This window comes from Procambarus clarkii, chromosome 12, assembly GCF_040958095.1.
Source record: "Procambarus clarkii isolate CNS0578487 chromosome 12, FALCON_Pclarkii_2.0, whole genome shotgun sequence".
NCBI classification, from domain to species: Eukaryota; Metazoa; Arthropoda; class Malacostraca; order Decapoda; family Cambaridae; genus Procambarus; species Procambarus clarkii.
The window spans coordinates 38,363,503-38,386,686 of record NC_091161.1 but is presented as its reverse complement, the minus strand read 5'-3'; positions in this window follow the sequence as shown (position 1 = coordinate 38,386,686).

Genomic DNA, 23,184 nt, shown 5'->3' with positions numbered 1-23,184 from the left:
TGTTTAGGTTTTATAAATAGCGGCGGGGTGGCATTTATAAGCGATTTGTGCGAGATCAATGGCATCCAAACATTTCCATGTTGGTGCAATAGTCCACTTTTGGTTGGTTTGTTTGACTATAAGAACTATCATTAATGGAGAATTGGCTGGTATGTGTGAGTATCCTCCGCCGCAGTTACCATTATCATCACTCACTCACTCACTCACTCACAAGTTATTGGTTACCACTTGTATACAATAACAACGGCCATACTACCACTTAAAGACACTGCTTCTCGTCCCATTAGCCAAGTTAAGCAACTTTCAATTTGGTTAGTAATTGGATGGGTAACCTGCCTGGTAACACCAACTGCTAGTGCTGCTGATGGCATTCATATTTGGGCAGTCCCTGTGGATCAGTGGTAAGGCACTCACCTCGCGCTTCGCAAGCGATTTCGCCTGGGTTCATATCCTGGCTGGCAGGGGAAGAGCGGATTGACTAGGCACCAATCCTTAACTTAACGATTATCTTCACGAAGCAGTGAATGGGTACCTGGTTGTTAAACGGTTTGTCGGGTTGTGTTCCAGGGAAAATTAACAATGAGTTTGTGTGTACTCACCTAATTGTACTCACCTTATTGTGCTTGCGGGGGTTGAGCTCTGGCTCTTTGGTCCCGCCTCTCAACCGTCAATCAACAGGAGTACTAGTTCCTGAGCCTATTGGGCTCTATCATATCTACACTTGAAACTGTGTATGGAGTCAGCCTCCACCACATCACTTCCTAATGCATTCCATTTGTCAACTACTCTGACACAAAAAGTTTTTCTAATATCTCTGTGTCTCATTTGGGCACTCAGTTTCCACCTGTGTCCCCTAGTACGTGTGCCCTTGTGTTAAATAGCCTACCTTCATCTACCTTATCGATTCCCATGAGAATCTTGAATGTGGTGATCATGTCCCCTTAACTCTTCTGTCTTCCAACGAAGTGAGGTTTAATTCCCGTAGTCTCTCCTCGTAGCTCATACCTCTTAGCTCGGGTTCTAGTCTGGTGGCAAACCTTTGAACCTTTTCCAGTTTAGTCTTATGCTTGACTAGATGTGGACTCCATGCTGGAGCTGCATACTTCAGGATTGGTCTGACATATGTGGTATATAATGTTCTCAAAGATTCCTTTCAGTGTGTGTGTATTTTATAAGAAAGAGACACATAAACATGTGTGTGAATGAATATGTACACCAATTAATAGTGAATGGGCTGCCATGTGTGAGTATTAATGTATACTATGGGCCACACTCACTGAAATATGTTGTCTGTGTGTGTACATACGTGTAATTGGAGTGACTTATCCACGTGAATTTATCTGTGTGTGTATATATCCAATATGAGTGATCCTTGTCATAATTGTCAGTTTCTGCAATTTGACTGTCGAGACTGTATGTATGTTTGTATATATATATATATGTGTGTGTGTGTGTGTGTGTGTGTGTGTGTGTGTGTGTGTGTGTGTGTGTGTGTGTGTGTGTGTGTGTGTGTGTGTGTGTGTGTGTGTGTGTGTGAGTGTGTGTATATGTGTGTGTGCGCGCGCGCGCGCACGAATGTCGCGCTCTGAAATATGTACCTATGATTATTAGAGTATACCATTCGAGAAAAAATGTCTAACTATTTATCGGTCCATTCTCTCTCTGTGCCGGCCTTCCTGCTAAAACTTGTCCACTCATTATGCTGTTGAATATCTATCTCCAATGGTCATTTACCGTTAATTATATATTATTAAGCAGATAAAGTCCTTTACAAATCTCTTCACCTTTTAAAGCACATATCTTTCTTCTAACATGAATCACTATAACTCATATACTTTCATCAGTTCCAAACACTTTTCTTATTCCTTCCTAAACATCTTTCCTTATATAACCTATCTCCACAAATTAATATCTTAATGATTAACTAGCAACTCCATGCCTCTCCCTCAGGTCCCCCCTCTGCTGCTCCCTGGGCCCCCACCCCCCTACCAACACCCTACCCCCCAACCGAGGCCCAAATATAACTACCCCTATACCACAATTACCAGAGACCAACCCCCCCCTTCCCCCAACCCCCGCCTAACAGAGAAAATGGCCGCCACAACGCTATACTTACCCAGCCGAACCGTTCGTTCGCGTATGTACTATTTATTGTTGAAAAAACTTAGAATAAAACAAACCGGATTTTCATTCCCTAGTAAACACATATATATGTATACAAAACGAGGCCTAGATTAGCACATATTAGGTATTGGATTGCTTGTTTACCATTCACAAACTCATTTGGACACACACACACACCACACTAAATATTAAATAATACATACCTTTAAACACACACACACACACACACACACACACACACACACACACACACACACACACACACACACACACACACACACACACACACACACACGTCAGTTTGCCTAAATTCTCCAATATTCATTCATGAAACTGCCTCACTGGACTGCAACCTCATCGAATAAGCTGTTATGAATTTCTATCTGTCAACACAAACTCACAACTTCACACGTCAATCATTGCAAATGTTGATAAATAGACACTAACTAACCTTACTACGAGATATAAATACAAGTGCAAAATTTGATTCAGAAGGCAACTCCAGCGTGGCCTAGTCGGATAGAACATGTTCTTAATCCGGATAGACCTGCGTTCGAGCCTGTCGGAACGGTTGCAAGTACAGGGCACAGATTTATCTGTGTGTCCCCTCCTGTAGGAGCATCAGTTTCGATAGATTCTCTGGATAGCTGAAGATTGATTGACTGACCCCTTGGAATGTGGGGAAGGGTTGAAATCCGGGGGCCCACGGACGGATACCTGGATCCACTGACCTCGGGCAGGTCTTTCAATTCACCTGGATTTCAGGTGGGGAGAAGGGAGGCAATTTGGGTCGACACAAATAGCTTCCTGGACCCAAAACCCCAAAGACACCCGGACACACAGGACTCAAGACACACGCGGAATCAAGACACACACGGACTCAAGACACACGCAGACTCAAGACACACACGGACTCAAGACACACGCGGACTCAAGACACACACGGAATCAAGACACACGCGGACTCAAGACACACGCGGAATCAAGACACACACGGACTCAAGACACACGCGGACTCAAGACACACACGGACTAAAGACACACACGGACTCAAGACACACACGGACTCAAGACACACGCGGAATCAAGACACACACGGACTCAAGACACACACGGACTCAAGACACACACGGACTCAAGACACACGCGGACTCAAGACACACACGGAATCAAGACACACATGGACACTGACACGATCCCAAGGTGGAGATAAGGGAGGCAATTTGAGGGGACACAAATGGCATCCTGGACTCAATACCCCAGGGATAATGACACGGACACGGACACGGATACGGACACTCATAGACTCTAACGGACACGGACACACGGAATCAATACACGTACTCAAGACACACACGGACTCAAGACACACACAGAATCAAGACACACACGGACTCAAGACACTCACAGAATCAAGACACAAACGGACTCAAGATACACACGGACTCAAGACACACACAGAATCAAGACACACATGGACACTGACACGATCCCAAGGTGGAGATAAGGGAGGCAATTTGAGGGGACACAAATGGCATCCTGGACTCAAAACCCCGGGGACAATGACATAGACATTGACACGGACACTAACTAACCTAACCTAACCTAACCTAAGACTAACCTAAGACTCTGACGGACACGGGAACATACGGAATCAAGACACACGCGGAAACAAGACACACTCAGGAGACACACACGAAATCAAGACACATAAGGAATCAAGGCACAGACGGAATCAAGACAAACACGGAATCAAGAAACACAAGGAATCAAGAAACACAAGGAATCAGGACCCACACGGAATCAAGACACACACGGAATCAAGACACACACGGAATCAAGACACACACGGAATCAAGAAACACACGGAATCAAGACACACAAGGAATCAAGAAACACAAGAAATCAAGGCACACACGGAATCAAGAGACACAAGGAATCAAGACACAAACGGAATCAAGACACACACGGAATCAAGAAACACAAGGAATCAGGGCACACACGGAATCAAGAGACACAAGGAATCAAGACACAAACGGAATCAAGACACACACGGAATCAAGAAACACAAGGAATCAAGGCACAGACGGAATCAAGACACACACGGAATCAAGACACACGGAATCAAGACACAACGGAATCAAGAAACACACGGAATCAAGACACACTCGGAATCAAGCACAGACGGAATCAAGAACACAAGGAATCAAGACACTCACGGAATCAAGAAACACAAGGAATCAAGGCACAGACGGAATCAAGACACACACGGAATCAAGAAACACAAGGAATCAAGAAACACAAGGAATCAGACACACACGGAATCAAACACACACGGAATCAAGAAACACACGGAATCAAGACACACACGGAATCAAGAAACACACGGAATCAAGACACACACGGAATCAAGAAACACAAGGAATCAAGGCACACACGGAATCAAGAAACACAAGGAATCAAGACACAAACGGAATCAAGACACACACGGAATCAAGAAACACAAGGAATCAAGGCACAGACGGAATCAAGACACACACGGAATCAAGACACACACGGAATCAAGACACAACGGAATCAAGACACACGGAATCAAGAACACAAGGAATCAAGCACAGACGGAATCAAGACACACAAGGAATCAAGACACACGGAATCAAGAAACACAAGGAATCAAGCACAACGGAATCAAGACACACACGGAATCAAGAAACACAAGGAATCAAGACACAACGGAATCAAGACACACACGGAATCAAGAAACACAAGGAACCAAGGCACAGACGGAATCAAGACACACACGGAATCAAGAAACACGGAATCAAGACACACACGGAATCAAGAAACACAAGGAATCAAGACACACACGGAATCAAGAAACACAAGGAATCAAGGCACAGACGGAATCAAGACACACACGGAATCAAGACACACACTGAATCAAGAAACACAAGGAATCAAGACACACAAGGAATCAAGGCACACACGGAATCAAGAAACACAAGGAATCAAGACACAAACGGATTCAAGACACACACGGAATCAAGAAACACAAGGAATCAAGAAACACAAGGAATCAAGAAACACAAGGAATCAAAACTCAACTCAAGACACATACACGGACAGAGATAAAAAATTTAAACATCTAAGGAATGTGCCGTTTTTTTTATCAAAAAAACAGTTTTAAATTTGTCAACGTGAGAACTGCCAGAAGGTCAATCATCGGCTGTCCAGAGAATCTATCGAACCTGATGCTGCTACAGGAGAGGACAATATGTGCCCTGTAATTGCAACCGTTTCGACAGGCTCGAACGCAGGTCTATCCGGATTAAGAATATGTTCTATCCGACTTGGATAGAACATGTTCAAAGTAACATTTCTAACGTGTAAAGAAGAATGAACCTTTTTTTCAACCTATGCGAGACAAATAATTGAATATGCAGCCCCAGCCTTTTTTCCAACAGAGCTGAGAGTTATGAGTTACATAACTACTGGAAAACTACTTGAGCAATTGATTGATGGTTGAGAGGTGGGACCAAAGATCTGAATATCAAACCTAGCAAACACAACTAGGTGAATACAACTAGGTGAGAACAAACTTACAAAAAGCCACAGTTGTAGATGCAAACTCCATTCATAATTTTAAAAGTTGATATGACAGGAAAATAGACCAGGAGTCATTGCTTTAAACAACCGGCGGCTATATTGTCAGCGTTCAAAAACTGATGCTCAGTCCTGCAAGTACAAATAGGTGAGTACACAGAAATATGAAACATGTATGTGTTCCTTCTAGACTAACGATCGGGGATTCCTGGATCGAAACCCGGCCAGGCAGGACTGAAATTATTGGTAGCGTTTCCTATCACCTAATGCCTCTGTTCTCCTAGCAGTAAACAGGTATCCAGGAGTTGTGAGCTTCATGTAGGGTTGCATCCTGGTGAGGGTCAGTCAGGGTCAGTTTAGGTGTTCGATCTTGTGAGGTGGGTGTTGGTTAGGTTAGGTTAGGTTAAGTTTGGTTAGGTTAGGTTAGGTTAGGTTAGGTTAAGTTTGGTTAGGTTAGGTTTGGTTAGGTTAGATTAGGTTAGGTTAGGTTAGGTTAAGTTTGGTTAGGTTAGGTTAAGTTTGGTTAGGTTAGGTTAAGTTTGGTTAGGTTAGGTTTGGTTAGGTTTAGGTTAGGTTAGTTAGGTTAGGTTAGGTTAGTTAGGTTAGGTTTGGTTAGGTTAGGTTAGGTTACCTTACCTTGAGGTGCTTCCGGGGCTTAGCGTCCCCGCGGCCCGGTCGTCGACCAGGCTTCCTGGTTGCCGGACTGATCAACCAGGCTGTTGGACGCGGCTGCTCGCAGCCTGACGTATGAGTCACAGCCTGGTTGATCAGGTATCCTTTAGAGGTGCTTATCCAGTTCTCTCTTGAACACTGTGAGGGGTCGGCCAGTTATGCCCCTTATGTGTAGTGGAAGCGTGTTGAACAGTCTCGGACCTCTGATGTTGATAGAGTTCTCTCTCAGAGTACCAGTTGCACCTCTGTTTTTCAACGGGGGTATTCTGCACATCCTGCCATGTCTTCTGGTCTCATGTGATGTTATTTATGTGTGCAGGTTTGGGACCAGCCCCTAGGTTAGGTTAAGTTTGGTTAGGCTAGGTTAAGTTTGGTTAGGTTAGGTTAAGTTTGGTTAGGTTAGTTAGGTTAGGTTTGGTTAGGTTTAGGTTAGGTTAGTTAGGTTAGGTTAGGTTAGTTAGGTTAGGTTTGGTTAGGTTAGGTTAAGTTAGGTTAAGTTTGGTTAGGTTAGGTTTGGTTAAGTTAGGTTAGGTTAGGTTTAGGTTAGGTTAGGTTAGGTTAGTTAGGTTAGGTTTGGTTAGGTTTAGGTTAGGTTAGTTAAGTTAGGATAGGTTAGGTTAGGTTAGGTTAGTTAGGTTAGGTTTGGTTAGGTTAGGTTAGGTTAGGTTAGGTTACGTTAGTTAGGTTAGGTTAGATTAGTTAGGTTAGGTTAGTTAGGTTAGGTTAGGTTAGGTTAGTTAGGTTAGGTTAGTTAGGTTAGGTTTGGTTAGGTTAGCTTAGTTAGGTAAGTTAGGTAGATTGGGTTTAGGTGTAGGCTAGGTTAGGTTTAGATTAGGTTAGGTTATATTAGGTTTGGTTTTAGATTGTGGTAGGTTATAGGTTAGGGTAGGGTATAGGCTAGGCTAGGTTAAGTTAGGAAATAGGCCAAGAGTTATTGCTATAAACAACTGACGGCTTAAAGGCAGACTCTAAGATTAATGCTCGATCCTCCTGGCACAAATAGGTGAGTACACATATATGTAACATGAATGATGTGTTCCTTCTCGACTCTCAATAAGGGATTCCAGGGTTCGAATCGCGGTCGGGCAGGGCTGTAATTGTTGGTAGCGTTTCCTATCACCCAATGCACCTGTTCACCTAGCAGTAAATAGGTATCCAGGAGTTAGTGAGCTACTAGCATCCTGGTGAGTGAGGGTTAGTTTAACCTTGTGGGGTGGGTGTTGGAGACCACTTTATAAGCCTAACATGTATATATAGACTGCCTGTCTGCCTGTCCCCCGACTCAAAGAAGTTATATGTATTGACTCAATGAAGCCTAAGTGAACATAATCCAAGGCCTAAGAGTAGTCATTCGTGCTTAGAAGAGGATTGTTTAGGTTTTATAAATAGCGGCGGGTGGCATTTATAAGCGATTTGTGCGAGATCAATGGCATCCAAACATTTCCATGTTGGTGCAATAGTCCACTTTTGGTTGGTTTGTTTGACTATAAGAACTATCATTAATGGAGAATTGGCTGGTATGTGTGAGTATCCTCCGCCGCAGTTACCATTATCATCACTCACTCACTCACTCACTCACAAGTTATTGGTTACCACTTGTATACAATAACAACGGCCATACTACCACTTAAAGGACACTGCTTCTCGTCCCATTAGCCAAGTTAAGCAACTTTCAATTTGGTTAGTAATTGGATGGGTAACCTGCCTGGTAACACCAACTGCTAGTGCTGCTGATGGCATTCATATTTGGGCAGTCCCTGTGGATCAGTGGTAAGGCACTCACCTCGCGCTTCGCAAGCGATTTCGCCTGGGTTCATATCCTGGCTGGCAGGGGAAGAGCGGATTGACTAGGCACCAATCCTTAACTTAACGATTATCTTCACGAAGCAGTGAATGGGTACCTGGTTGTTAAACGGTTTGTCGGGTTGTGTTCCAGGGAAAATTAACAATGAGTTTGTGTGTACTCACCTAATTGTACTCACCTTATTGTGCTTGCGGGGGTTGAGCTCTGGCTCTTTGGTCCCGCCTCTCAACCGTCAATCAACAGGAGTACTAGTTCCTGAGCCTATTGGGCTCTATCATATCTACACTTGAAACTGTGTATGGAGTCAGCCTCCACCACATCACTTCCTAATGCATTCCATTTGTCAACTACTCTGACACTAAAAAAGTTCTTTCTAATATCTCTGTGTCTCATTTGGGCACTCAGTTTCCACCTGTGTCCCCTAGTACGTGTGCCCTTGTGTTAAATAGCCTACCTTCATCTACCTTATCGATTCCCATGAGAATCTTGAATGTGGTGATCATGTCCCCCTTAACTCTTCTGTCTTCCAACGAAGTGAGGTTTAATTCCCGTAGTCTCTCCTCGTAGCTCATACCTCTTAGCTCGGGTTCTAGTCTGGTGGCAAACCTTTGAACCTTTTCCAGTTTAGTCTTATGCTTGACTAGATGTGGACTCCATGCTGGAGCTGCATACTTCAGGATTGGTCTGACATATGTGGTATATAATGTTCTCAAAGATTCCTTTCAGTGTGTGTGTATTTTATAAGAAAGAGACACATAAACATGTGTGTGAATGAATATGTACACCAATTAATAGTGAATGGGCTGCCATGTGTGAGTATTAATGTATACTATGGGCCACACTCACTGAAATATGTTGTCTGTGTGTGTACATACGTGTAATTGGAGTGACTTATCCACGTGAATTTATCTGTGTGTGTATATATCCAATATGAGTGATCCTTGTCATAATTGTGTCAGTTTCTGCAATTTGACTGTCGAGACTGTATGTATGTTTGTATATATATATATATGTGTGTGTGTGTGTGTGTGTGTGTGTGTGTGTGTGTGTGTGTGTGTGTGTGTGTGTGTGTGTGTGTGTGTGTGTGTGTGTGTGTGTGAGTGTGTTTGTATATGTGTGTGTGCGCGCGCGCGCGCACGAATGTCGCGCTCTGAAATATGTACCTATGATTATTAGAGTATACCATTCGAGAAAAAATGTCTAACTATTTATCGGTCCATTCTCTCTCTGTGCCGGCCTTCCTGCTAAAACTTGTCCACTCATTATGCTGTTGAATATCTATCTCCAATGGTCATTTACCGTTAATTAATATATTATTAAGCAGATAAAGTCCTTTACAAATCTCTTCACCTTTTAAAGCACATATCTTTCTTCTAACATGAATCACTATAACTCATATACTTTCATCAGTTCCAAACACTTTTCTTATTCCTTCCTAAACATCTTTCCTTATATAACCTATCTCCACAAATTAATATCTTAATGATTAACTAGCAACTCCATGCCTCTCCCTCAGGTCCCCCCTCTGCTGCTCCCTGGGCCCCCACCCCCCTACCAACACCCTACCCCCCAACCGAGGCCCAAATATAACTACCCCTATACCACAATTACCAGAGACCAACCCCCCCCTTCCCCCAACCCCCGCCTAACAGAGAAAATGGCCGCCACAACGCTATACTTACCCAGCCGAACCGTTCGTTCGCGTATGTACTATTTATTGTTGAAAAAACTTAGAATAAAACAAACCGGATTTTCATTCCCTAGTAAACACATATATATGTATACAAAACGAGGCCTAGATTAGCACATATTAGGTATTGGATTGCTTGTTTACCATTCACAAACTCATTTGGACACACACACACACCACACTAAATATTAAATAATACATACCTTTAAACACACACACACACACACACACACACACACACACACACACACACACACACACACACACACACACACACACACACACACACACACACACACACACACACGTCAGTTTGCCTAATTCTCCAATATTCATTCATGAAACTGCCTCACTGGACTGCAACCTCATCGAATAAGCTGTTATGAATTTCTATCTGTCAACACAAACTCACAACTTCACACGTCAATCATTGCAAATGTTGATAAATAGACACTAACTAACCTTACTACGAGATATAAATACAAGTGCAAAATTTGATTCAGAAGGCAACTCCAGCGTGGCCTAGTCGGATAGAACATGTTCTTAATCCGGATAGACCTGCGTTCGAGCCTGTCGGAACGGTTGCAAGTACAGGGCACAGATTTATCTGTGTGTCCCCTCCTGTAGGAGCATCAGTTTCGATAGATTCTCTGGATAGCTGAAGATTGATTGACTGACCCCTTGGAATGTGGGGAAGGGTTGAAATCCGGGGGCCCACGGACGGATACCTGGATCCACTGACCTCGGGCAGGTCTTTCAATTCACCTGGATTTCAGGTGGGGAGAAGGGAGGCAATTTGGGTCGACACAAATAGCTTCCTGGACCCAAAACCCCAAAGACACCCGGACACACAGGACTCAAGACACACGCGGAATCAAGACACACACGGACTCAAGACACACGCAGACTCAAGACACACACGGACTCAAGACACACGCGGACTCAAGACACACACGGAATCAAGACACACGCGGACTCAAGACACACGCGGAATCAAGACACACACGGACTCAAGACACACGCGGACTCAAGACACACACGGACTAAAGACACACACGGACTCAAGACACACACGGACTCAAGACACACGCGGAATCAAGACACACACGGACTCAAGACACACACGGACTCAAGACACACACGGACTCAAGACACACGCGGACTCAAGACACACACGGAATCAAGACACACATGGACACTGACACGATCCCAAGGTGGAGATAAGGGAGGCAATTTGAGGGGACACAAATGGCATCCTGGACTCAATACCCCAGGGATAATGACACGGACACGGACACGGATACGGACACTCATAGACTCTAACGGACACGGACACACGGAATCAATACACGTACTCAAGACACACACGGACTCAAGACACACACAGAATCAAGACACACACGGACTCAAGACACTCACAGAATCAAGACACAAACGGACTCAAGATACACACGGACTCAAGACACACACAGAATCAAGACACACATGGACACTGACACGATCCCAAGGTGGAGATAAGGGAGGCAATTTGAGGGGACACAAATGGCATCCTGGACTCAAAACCCCGGGGACAATGACATAGACATTGACACGGACACTAACTAACCTAACCTAACCTAACCTAAGACTAACCTAAGACTCTGACGGACACGGGAACATACGGAATCAAGACACACGCGGAAACAAGACACACTCAGGAGACACACACGAAATCAAGACACATAAGGAATCAAGGCACAGACGGAATCAAGACAAACACGGAATCAAGAAACACAAGGAATCAAGAACACAAGGAATCAGGACCACACGGAATCAAGACACACACGGAATCAAGACACACACGGAATCAAGACACACACGGAATCAAGAAACACACGGAATCAAGACACACAAGGAATCAAGAAACACAAGAATCAAGGCACACACGGAATCAAGAGACACAAGGAATCAAGACACAACGGAATCAAGACACACACGGAATCAAGAACACAAGGAATCAGGGCACACACGGAATCAAGAGACACAAGGAATCAAGACACAAACGGAATCAAGACACACACGGAATCAAGAAACACAAGGAATCAAGGCACAGACGGAATCAAGACACACACGGAATCAAGACACACACGGAATCAAGACACACGGAATCAAGAAACACGGAATCAAGACACACTCGGAATCAAGAAACACAACGGAATCAAGACACACAAGGAATCAAGACACTCACGGAATCAAGAACACAAGGAATCAAGGCACAGACGGAATCAAGACACACACGGAATCAAGAAACACAAGGAATCAAGAACACAAGGAATCAGACACACACGGAATCAAGACACACACGGAATCAAGAAACACGGAATCAAGACACACACGGAATCAAGACACACGGAATCAAGACACACACGGAATCAAGAAACACAAGGAATCAAGGCACACACGGAATCAAGAAACACAAGGAATCAAGACACAAACGGAATCAAGACACACACGGAATCAAGAAACACAAGGAATCAAGGCACAGACGGAATCAAGACACACACGGAATCAAGACACACACGGAATCAAGACACACGGAACCAAGACACATTCGGAATCAAGAAACACAAGGAATCAAGGCACAGACGGAATCAAGACACACAAGGAATCAAGACACACACGGAATCAAGAAACACAAGGAATCAAGGCACAGACGGAATCAAGACACACACGGAATCAAGAAACACAAGGAATCAAGACACAAACGGAATCAAGACACACACGGAATCAAGAAACACAAGGAACCAAGGCACAGACGGAATCAAGACACACACGGAATCAAGACACACACGGAATCAAGACACACACGGAATCAAGAAACACAAGGAATCAAGACACACACGGAATCAAGAAACACAAGGAATCAAGGCACAGACGGAATCAAGACACACACGGAATCAAGACACACACTGAATCAAGAAACACAAGGAATCAAGACACACAAGGAATCAAGGCACACACGGAATCAAGAAACACAAGGAATCAAGACACAAACGGATTCAAGACACACACGGAATCAAGAAACACAAGGAATCAAGAAACACAAGGAATCAAGAAACACAAGGAATCAAAACTCAACTCAAGACACATACACGGACAGAGATAAAAAATTTAAACATCTAAGGAATGTGCCGTTTTTTTTATCAAAAAAACAGTTTTAAATTTGTCAACGTGAGAACTGCCAGAAGGTCAATCATCGGCTGTCCAGAGAATCTATCGAACCTGATGCTGCTACAGGAGAGGACAATATGTGCCCTGTAATTGCAACCGTTTCGACAGGCTCGAACGCAGGTCTATCCGGATTAAGAATATGTTCTATCCGACTTGGATAGAACATGTTCAAAGTAACATTTCTAACGTGTAAAGAAGAATGAACCTTTTTTTCAACCTATGCGAGACAAATAATTGAATATGCAGCCCCAGCCTTTTTTCCAACAGAGCTGAGAGTTATGAGTTACATAACTACTGGAAAACTACTTGAGCAATTGATTGATGGTTGAGAGGTGGGACCAAAGATCTGAATATCAAACCTAGCAAACACAACTAGGTGAATACAACTAGGTGAGAACAAACTTACAAAAAGCCACAGTTGTAGATGCAAACTCCATTCATAATTTTAAAAGTTGATATGACAGGAAAATAGACCAGGAGTCATTGCTTTAAACAACCGGCGGCTATATTGTCAGCGTTCAAAAACTGATGCTCAGTCCTGCAAGTACAAATAGGTGAGTACACAGAAATATGAAACATGTATGTGTTCCTTCTAGACTAACGATCGGGGATTCCTGGATCGAAACCCGGCCAGGCAGGACTGAAATTATTGGTAGCGTTTCCTATCACCTAATGCCTCTGTTCTCCTAGCAGTAAACAGGTATCCAGGAGTTGTGAGCTTCATGTAGGGTTGCATCCTGGTGAGGGTCAGTCAGGGTCAGTTTAGGTGTTCGATCTTGTGAGGTGGGTGTTGGTTAGGTTAGGTTAGGTTAAGTTTGGTTAGGTTAGGTTAGGTTAGGTTAGGTTAAGTTTGGTTAGGTTAGGTTTGGTTAGGTTAGATTAGGTTAGGTTAGGTTAGGTTAAGTTTGGTTAGGTTAGGTTAAGTTTGGTTAGGTTAGGTTAAGTTTGGTTAGGTTAGGTTTGGTTAGGTTTAGGTTAGGTTAGTTAGGTTAGGTTAGGTTAGTTAGGTTAGGTTTGGTTAGGTTAGGTTAGGTTACCTTACCTTGAGGTGCTTCCGGGGCTTAGCGTCCCCGCGGCCCGGTCGTCGACCAGGCTTCCTGGTTGCCGGACTGATCAACCAGGCTGTTGGACGCGGCTGCTCGCAGCCTGACGTATGAGTCACAGCCTGGTTGATCAGGTATCCTTTAGAGGTGCTTATCCAGTTCTCTCTTGAACACTGTGAGGGGTCGGCCAGTTATGCCCCTTATGTGTAGTGGAAGCGTGTTGAACAGTCTCGGACCTCTGATGTTGATAGAGTTCTCTCTCAGAGTACCAGTTGCACCTCTGTTTTTCAACGGGGGTATTCTGCACATCCTGCCATGTCTTCTGGTCTCATGTGATGTTATTTATGTGTGCAGGTTTGGGACCAGCCCCTAGGTTAGGTTAAGTTTGGTTAGGCTAGGTTAAGTTTGGTTAGGTTAGGTTAAGTTTGGTTAGGTTAGTTAGGTTAGGTTTGGTTAGGTTTAGGTTAGGTTAGTTAGGTTAGGTTAGGTTAGTTAGGTTAGGTTTGGTTAGGTTAGGTTAAGTTAGGTTAAGTTTGGTTAGGTTAGGTTTGGTTAAGTTAGGTTAGGTTAGGTTTAGGTTAGGTTAGGTTAGGTTAGGTTAGTTAGGTTAGGTTTGGTTAGGTTTAGGTTAGGTTAGTTAAGTTAGGATAGGTTAGGTTAGGTTAGGTTAGTTAGGTTAGGTTTGGTTAGGTTAGGTTAGGTTAGGTTAGGTTACGTTAGTTAGGTTAGGTTAGATTAGTTAGGTTAGGTTAGTTAGGTTAGGTTAGGTTAGGTTAGTTAGGTTAGGTTAGTTAGGTTAGGTTTGGTTAGGTTAGCTTAGTTAGGTAAGTTAGGTAGATTGGGTTTAGGTGTAGGCTAGGTTAGGTTTAGATTAGGTTAGGTTATATTAGGTTTGGTTTTAGATTGTGGTAGGTTATAGGTTAGGGTAGGGTATAGGCTAGGCTAGGTTAAGTTAGGAAATAGGCCAAGAGTTATTGCTATAAACAACTGACGGCTTAAAGGCAGACTCTAAGATTAATGCTCGATCCTCCTGGCACAAATAGGTGAGTACACATATATGTAACATGAATGATGTGTTCCTTCTCGACTCTCAATAAGGGATTCCAGGGTTCGAATCGCGGTCGGGCAGGGCTGTAATTGTTGGTAGCGTTTCCTATCACCCAATGCACCTGTTCACCTAGCAGTAAATAGGTATCCAGGAGTTAGTGAGCTACTAGCATCCTGGTGAGTGAGGGTTAGTTTAACCTTGTGGGGTGGGTGTTGGAGACCACTTTATAAGCCTAACATGTATATATAGACTGCCTGTCTGCCTGTCCCCCGACTCAAAGAAGTTATATGTATTGACTCAATGAAGCCTAAGTGAACATAATCCAAGGCCTAAGAGTAGTCATTCGTGCTTAGAAGAGGATTGTTTAGGTTTTATAAATAGCGGCGGGTGGCATTTATAAGCGATTTGTGCGAGATCAATGGCATCCAAACATTTCCATGTTGGTGCAATAGTCCACTTTTGGTTGGTTTGTTTGACTATAAGAACTATCATTAATGGAGAATTGGCTGGTATGTGTGAGTATCCTCCGCCGCAGTTACCATTATCATCACTCACTCACTCACTCACTCACAAGTTATTGGTTACCACTTGTATACAATAACAACGGCCATACTACCACTTAAAGGACACTGCTTCTCGTCCCATTAGCCAAGTTAAGCAACTTTCAATTTGGTTAGTAATTGGATGGGTAACCTGCCTGGTAACACCAACTGCTAGTGCTGCTGATGGCATTCATATTTGGGCAGTCCCTGTGGATCAGTGGTAAGGCACTCACCTCGCGCTTCGCAAGCGATTTCGCCTGGGTTCATATCCTGGCTGGCAGGGGAAGAGCGGATTGACTAGGCACCAATCCTTAACTTAACGATTATCTTCACGAAGCAGTGAATGGGTACCTGGTTGTTAAACGGTTTGTCGGGTTGTGTTCCAGGGAAAATTAACAATGAGTTTGTGTGTACTCACCTAATTGTACTCACCTTATTGTGCTTGCGGGGGTTGAGCTCTGGCTCTTTGGTCCCGCCTCTCAACCGTCAATCAACAGGAGTACTAGTTCCTGAGCCTATTGGGCTCTATCATATCTACACTTGAAACTGTGTATGGAGTCAGCCTCCACCACATCACTTCCTAATGCATTCCATTTGTCAACTACTCTGACACTAAAAAGTTTTTCTAATATCTCTGTGTCTCATTTGGGCACTCAGTTTCCACCTGTGTCCCCTAGTACGTGTGCCCTTGTGTTAAATAGCCTACCTTCATCTACCTTATCGATTCCCATGAGAATCTTGAATGTGGTGATCATGTCCCCCTTAACTCTTCTGTCTTCCAACGAAGTGAGGTTTAATTCCCGTAGTCTCTCCTCGTAGCTCATACCTCTTAGCTCGGGTTCTAGTCTGGTGGCAAACCTTTGAACCTTTTCCAGTTTAGTCTTATGCTTGACTAGATGTGGACTCCATGCTGGAGCTGCATACTTCAGGATTGGTCTGACATATGTGGTATATAATGTTCTCAAAGATTCCTTTCAGTGTGTGTGTATTTTATAAGAAAGAGACACATAAACATGTGTGTGAATGAATATGTACACCAATTAATAGTGAATGGGCTGCCATGTGTGAGTATTAATGTATACTATGGGCCACACTCACTGAAATATGTTGTCTGTGTGTGTACATACGTGTAATTGGAGTGACTTATCCACGTGAATTTATCTGTGTGTGTATATATCCAATATGAGTGATCCTTGTCATAATTGTGTCAGTTTCTGCAATTTGACTGTCGAGACTGTATGTATGTTTGTATATATATATATATATGTGTGTGTGTGTGTGTGTGTGTGTGTGTGTGTGTGTGTGTGTGTGTGTGTGTGTGTGTGTGTGTGTGTGTGTGTGTGTGTGTGTGTGTGTGTGTGTGTGAGTGTGTTGTATATGTGTGTGTGCGCGCGCGCGCGCACGAATGTCGCGCTCTGAAATATGTACCTATGATTATTAGAGTATACCATTCGAGAAAAAATGTCTAACTATTTATCGGTCCATTCTCTCTCTGTGCCGGCCTTCCTGCTAAAACTTGTCCACTCATTATGCTGTTGAATATCTATCTCCAATGGTCATTTACCGTTAATTAATATATTATTAAGCAGATAAAGTCCTTTACAAATCTCTTCACCTTTTAAAGCACATATCTTTCTTCTAACATGAATCACTATAACTCATATACTTTCATCAGTTCCAAACACTTTTCTTATTCCTTCCTAAACATCTTTCCTTATATAACCTATCTCCACAAATTAATATCTTAATGATTAACTAGCAACTCCATGCCTCTCCCTCAGGTCCCCCCTCTGCTGCTCCCTGGGCCCCCACCCCCCTACCAACACCCTACCCCCCAACCGAGGCCCAAATATAACTACCCCTATACCACAATTACCAGAGACCAACCCCCCCCTTCCCCCAACCCCCGCCTAACAGAGAAAATGGCCGCCACAACGCTATACTTACCCAGCCGAACCGTTCGTTCGCGTATGTACTATTTATTGTTGAAAAAACTTAGAATAAAACAAACCGGATTTTCATTCCCTAGTAAACACATATATATATGTATACAAAACGAGGCCTAGATTAGCACATATTAGGTATTGGATTGCTTGTTTACCATTCACAAACTCATTTGGACACACACACACACCACACTAAATATTAAATAATACATACCTTTAAACACACACACACACACACACACACACACACACACACACACACACACACACACACACACACACACACACACACACACGTCAGTTTGCCTAAATTCTCCAATATTCATTCATGAAACTGCCTCACTGGACTGCAACCTCATCGAATAAGCTGTTATGAATTTCTATCTGTCAACACAAACTCACAACTTCACACGTCAATCATTGCAAATGTTGATAAATAGACACTAACTAACCTTACTACGAGATATAAATACAAGTGCAAAATTTATTCAGAAGGCAACTCCAGCGTGGCCTAGTCGGATAGAACATGTTCTTAATCCGGATAGACCTGCGTTCGAGCCTGTCGGAACGGTTGCAAGTACAGGGCACAGATTTATCTGTGTGTCCCCTCCTGTAGGAGCATCAGTTTCGATAGATTCTCTGGATAGCTGAAGATTGATTGACTGACCCCTTGGAATGTGGGGAAGGGTTGAAATCCGGGGGCCCACGGACGGATACCTGGATCCACTGACCTCGGGCAGGTCTTTCAATTCACCTGGATTTCAGGTGGGGAGAAGGGAGGCAATTTGGGTCGACACAAATAGCTTCCTGGACCCAAAACCCCAAAGACACCCGGACACACAGGACTCAAGACACACGCGGAATCAAGACACACACGGACTCAAGACACACGCAGACTCAAGACACACACGGACTCAAGACACACGCGGACTCAAGACACACACGGAATCAAGACACACGCGGACTCAAGACACACGCGGAATCAAGACACACACGGACTCAAGACACACGCGGACTCAAGACACACACGGACTAAAGACACACACGGACTCAAGACACACACGGACTCAAGACACACGCGGAATCAAGACACACACGGACTCAAGACACACACGGACTCAAGACACACACGGACTCAAGACACACGCGGACTCAAGACACACACGGAATCAAGACACACATGGACACTGACACGATCCCAAGGTGGAGATAAGGGAGGCAATTTGAGGGGACACAAATGGCATCCTGGACTCAATACCCCAGGGATAATGACACGGACACGGACACGGATACGGACACTCATAGACTCTAACGGACACGGACACACGGAATCAATACACGTACTCAAGACACACACGGACTCAAGACACACACAGAATCAAGACACACACGGACTCAAGACACTCACAGAATCAAGACACAAACGGACTCAAGATACACACGGACTCAAGACACACACAGAATCAAGACACACATGGACACTGACACGATCCCAAGGTGGAGATAAGGGAGGCAATTTGAGGGGACACAAATGGCATCCTGGACTCAAAACCCCGGGGACAATGACATAGACATTGACACGGACACTAACTAACCTAACCTAACCTAACCTAAGACTAACCTAAGACTCTGACGGACACGGGAACATACGGAATCAAGACACACGCGGAAACAAGACACACTCAGGAGACACACACGAAATCAAGACACATAAGGAATCAAGGCACAGACGGAATCAAGACAAACACGGAATCAAGAAACACAAGGAATCAAGAAACACAAGGAATCAGGACCCACACGGAATCAAGACACACACGGAATCAAGACACACACGGAATCAAGACACACACGGAATCAAGAAACACACGGAATCAAGACACAAGGAATCAAGAACACAAGAATCAAGACACACGGAATCAAGACACACAAGGAATCAAGACACAAGGAATCAAGACACACACGGAATCAAGAAACACAAGGAATCAAGGCACAGACGGAATCAAGACACACACGGAATCAAGACACACACGGAATCAAGAACACACGGAATCAAGAACACACGGAATCAAGACACACTCGGAATCAAGAACACAAGGAATCAAGGCACAGACGGAATCAAGACACACAAGGAATCAAGACACTCACGGAATCAAGAAACACAAGGAATCAAGGCACAGACGGAATCAAGACACACACGGAATCAAGAAACACAAGGAATCAAGAAACACAAGGAATCAGGACACACACGGAATCAAGACACACACGGAATCAAGAAACACACGGAATCAAGACACACACGGAATCAAGAAACACACGGAATCAAGACACACACGGAATCAAGAAACACAAGGAATCAAGGCACACACGGAATCAAGAAACACAAGGAATCAAGACACAACGGAATCAAGACACACACGGAATCAAGACACACACGGAATCAAGACACACACGGAATCAAGACACAACGGAATCAAGAACACAAGGAATCAAGGCACAGACGGAATCAAGACACACAAGGAATCAAGACACACACGGAATCAAGAAACACAAGGAATCAAGGCACAGACGGAATCAAGACACACACGGAATCAAGAACACAAGGAATCAAGACACAAACGGAATCAAGACACACACGGAATCAAGAAACACAAGGAATCAAGACACAACGGAATCAAGACACACACGGAATCAAGAAACACAAGGAATCAAGACACACGGAATCAAGAACACAAGGAACAAGGCACAGACGGAATCAAGACACACACGGAATCAAGACACACACGGAATCAAGACACACACGGAATCAAGAAACACAAGGAATCAAGACACACACGGAATCAAGAAACACAAGGAATCAAGGCACAGACGGAATCAAGACACACACGGAATCAAGACACACACGAATCAAGAAACACAAGGAATCAAGACACACAAGGAATCAAGGCACACACGGAATCAAGAAACACAAGGAATCAAGACACAACGGATCAAGACACACACGGAATCAAGAAACACACTGGAATCAAGAAACACAAGGAATCAAGAACACAAGGAATCAAGGCACACACGGAATCAAGAAACACAAGGAATCAAGACACAAACGGATCAAGACACACACGGAATCAAGAAACACAAGGAATCAAGAAACACAAGGAATCAAGACACACAAGGAATCAAGGCACACACGGAATCAAGAAACACAAGGAATCAAGACACAAACGGATTCAAGACACACACGGAATCAAGAAACACAAGGAATCAAGAAACACAAGGAATCAAGAAACACAAGGAATCAAGAAACAAGGAATCAAAACTCAACTTAAGACACATACACGGACAGAGATAAAAAATTTAAACATCTAAGGAATGTGCCGTTTTTTTTATCAAAAAAAGTTTTAAATTTGTCAACGTGAGAACTGCCAGAAGGTCAATCATCGGCTGTCCAGAGAATCTATCGAACCTGATGCTGCTACAGGAGAGGACAATATGTGCCCTGTAATTGCAACCGTTTCGACAGGCTCGAACGCAGGTCTATCCGGATTAAGAATATGTTCTATCCGACTTGGATAGAACATGTTCAAAGTAACATTTCTAACGTGTAAAGAAGAATGAACCTTTTTTTCAACCTATGCGAGACAAATAATTGAATATGCAGCCCCAGCCTTTTTTCCAACAGAGCTGAGAGTTATGAGTTACATAACTACTGGAAAACTACTTGAGCAATTGATTGATGGTTGAGAGGTGGGACCAAAGATCTGAATATCAAACCTAGCAAACACAACTAGGTGAATACAACTAGGTGAGAACAAACTTACAAAAAGCCACAGTTGTAGATGCAAACTCCATTCATAATTTTAAAAGTTGATATGACAGGAAAATAGACCAGGAGTCATTGCTTTAAACAACCGGCGGCTATATTGTCAGCGTTCAAAAACTGATGCTCAGTCCTGCAAGTACAAATAGGTGAGTACACAGAAATATGAAACATGTATGTGTTCCTTCTAGACTAACGATCGGGGATTCCTGGATCGAAACCCGGCCAGGCAGGACTGAAATTATTGGTAGCGTTTCCTATCACCTAATGCCTCTGTTCTCCTAGCAGTAAACAGGTATCCAGGAGTTGTGAGCTTCATGTAGGGTTGCATCCTGGTGAGGGTCAGTCAGGGTCAGTTTAGGTGTTCGATCTTGTGAGGTGGGTGTTGGTTAGGTTAGGTTAGGTTAAGTTTGGTTAGGTTAGGTTAGGTTAGGTTAGGTTAAGTTTGGTTAGGTTAGGTTTGGTTAGGTTAGATTAGGTTAGGTTAGGTTAGGTTAAGTTTGGTTAGGTTAGGTTAAGTTTGGTTAGGTTAGGTTAAGTTTGGTTAGGTTAGTTAGGTTAGGTTTGGTTAGGTTTAGGTTAGGTTAGTTAGGTTAGGTTAGGTTAGTTAGGTTAGGTTTGGTTAGGTTAGGTTAGGTTACCTTACCTTGAGGTGCTTCCGGGGCTTAGCGTCCCCGCGGCCCGGTCGTCGACCAGGCTTCCTGGTTGCCGGACTGATCAACCAGGCTGTTGGACGCGGCTGCTCGCAGCCTGACGTATGAGTCACAGCCTGGTTGATCAGGTATCCTTTAGAGGTGCTTATCCAGTTCTCTCTTGAACACTGTGAGGGGTCGGCCAGTTATGCCCCTTATGTGTAGTGGAAGCGTGTTGAACAGTCTCGGACCTCTGATGTTGATAGAGTTCTCTCTCAGAGTACCAGTTGCACCTCTGTTTTTCAACGGGGGTATTCTGCACATCCTGCCATGTCTTCTGGTCTCATGTGATGTTATTTATGTGTGCAGGTTTGGGACCAGCCCCTAGGTTAGGTTAAGTTTGGTTAGGCTAGGTTAAGTTTGGTTAGGTTAGGTTAAGTTTGGTTAGGTTAGTTAGGTTAGGTTTGGTTAGGTTTAGGTTAGGTTAGTTAGGTTAGGTTAGGTTAGGTTAGTTAGGTTAGGTTTGGTTAGGTTAGGTTAAGTTAGGTTAAGTTTGGTTAGGTTAGGTTTGGTTAAGTTAGGTTAGGTTAGGTTTAGGTTAGGTTAGGTTAGGTTAGGTTAGTTAGGTTAGGTTTGGTTAGTTTAGGTTAGGTTAGTTAAGTTAGGATAGGTTAGGTTAGGTTAGTTAGGTTAGGTTTGGTTAGGTTAGGTTAGGTTAGGTTAGGTTACGTTAGTTAGGTTAGGTTAGATTAGTTAGGTTAGGTTAGTTAGGTTAGGTTAGGTTAGGTTAGTTAGGTTAGGTTAGTTAGGTTAGGTTTGGTTAGGTTAGCTTAGTTAGGTAAGTTAGGTAGATTGGGTTTAGGTGTAGGCTAGGTTAGGTTTAGATTAGGTTAGGTTATATTAGGTTTGGTTTTAGATTGTGGTAGGTTATAGGTTAGGGTAGGGTATAGGCTAGGCTAGGTTAAGTTAGGAAATAGGCCAAGAGTTATTGCTATAAACAACTGACGGCTTAAAGGCAGACTCTAAGATTAATGCTCGATCCTCCTGGCACAATAA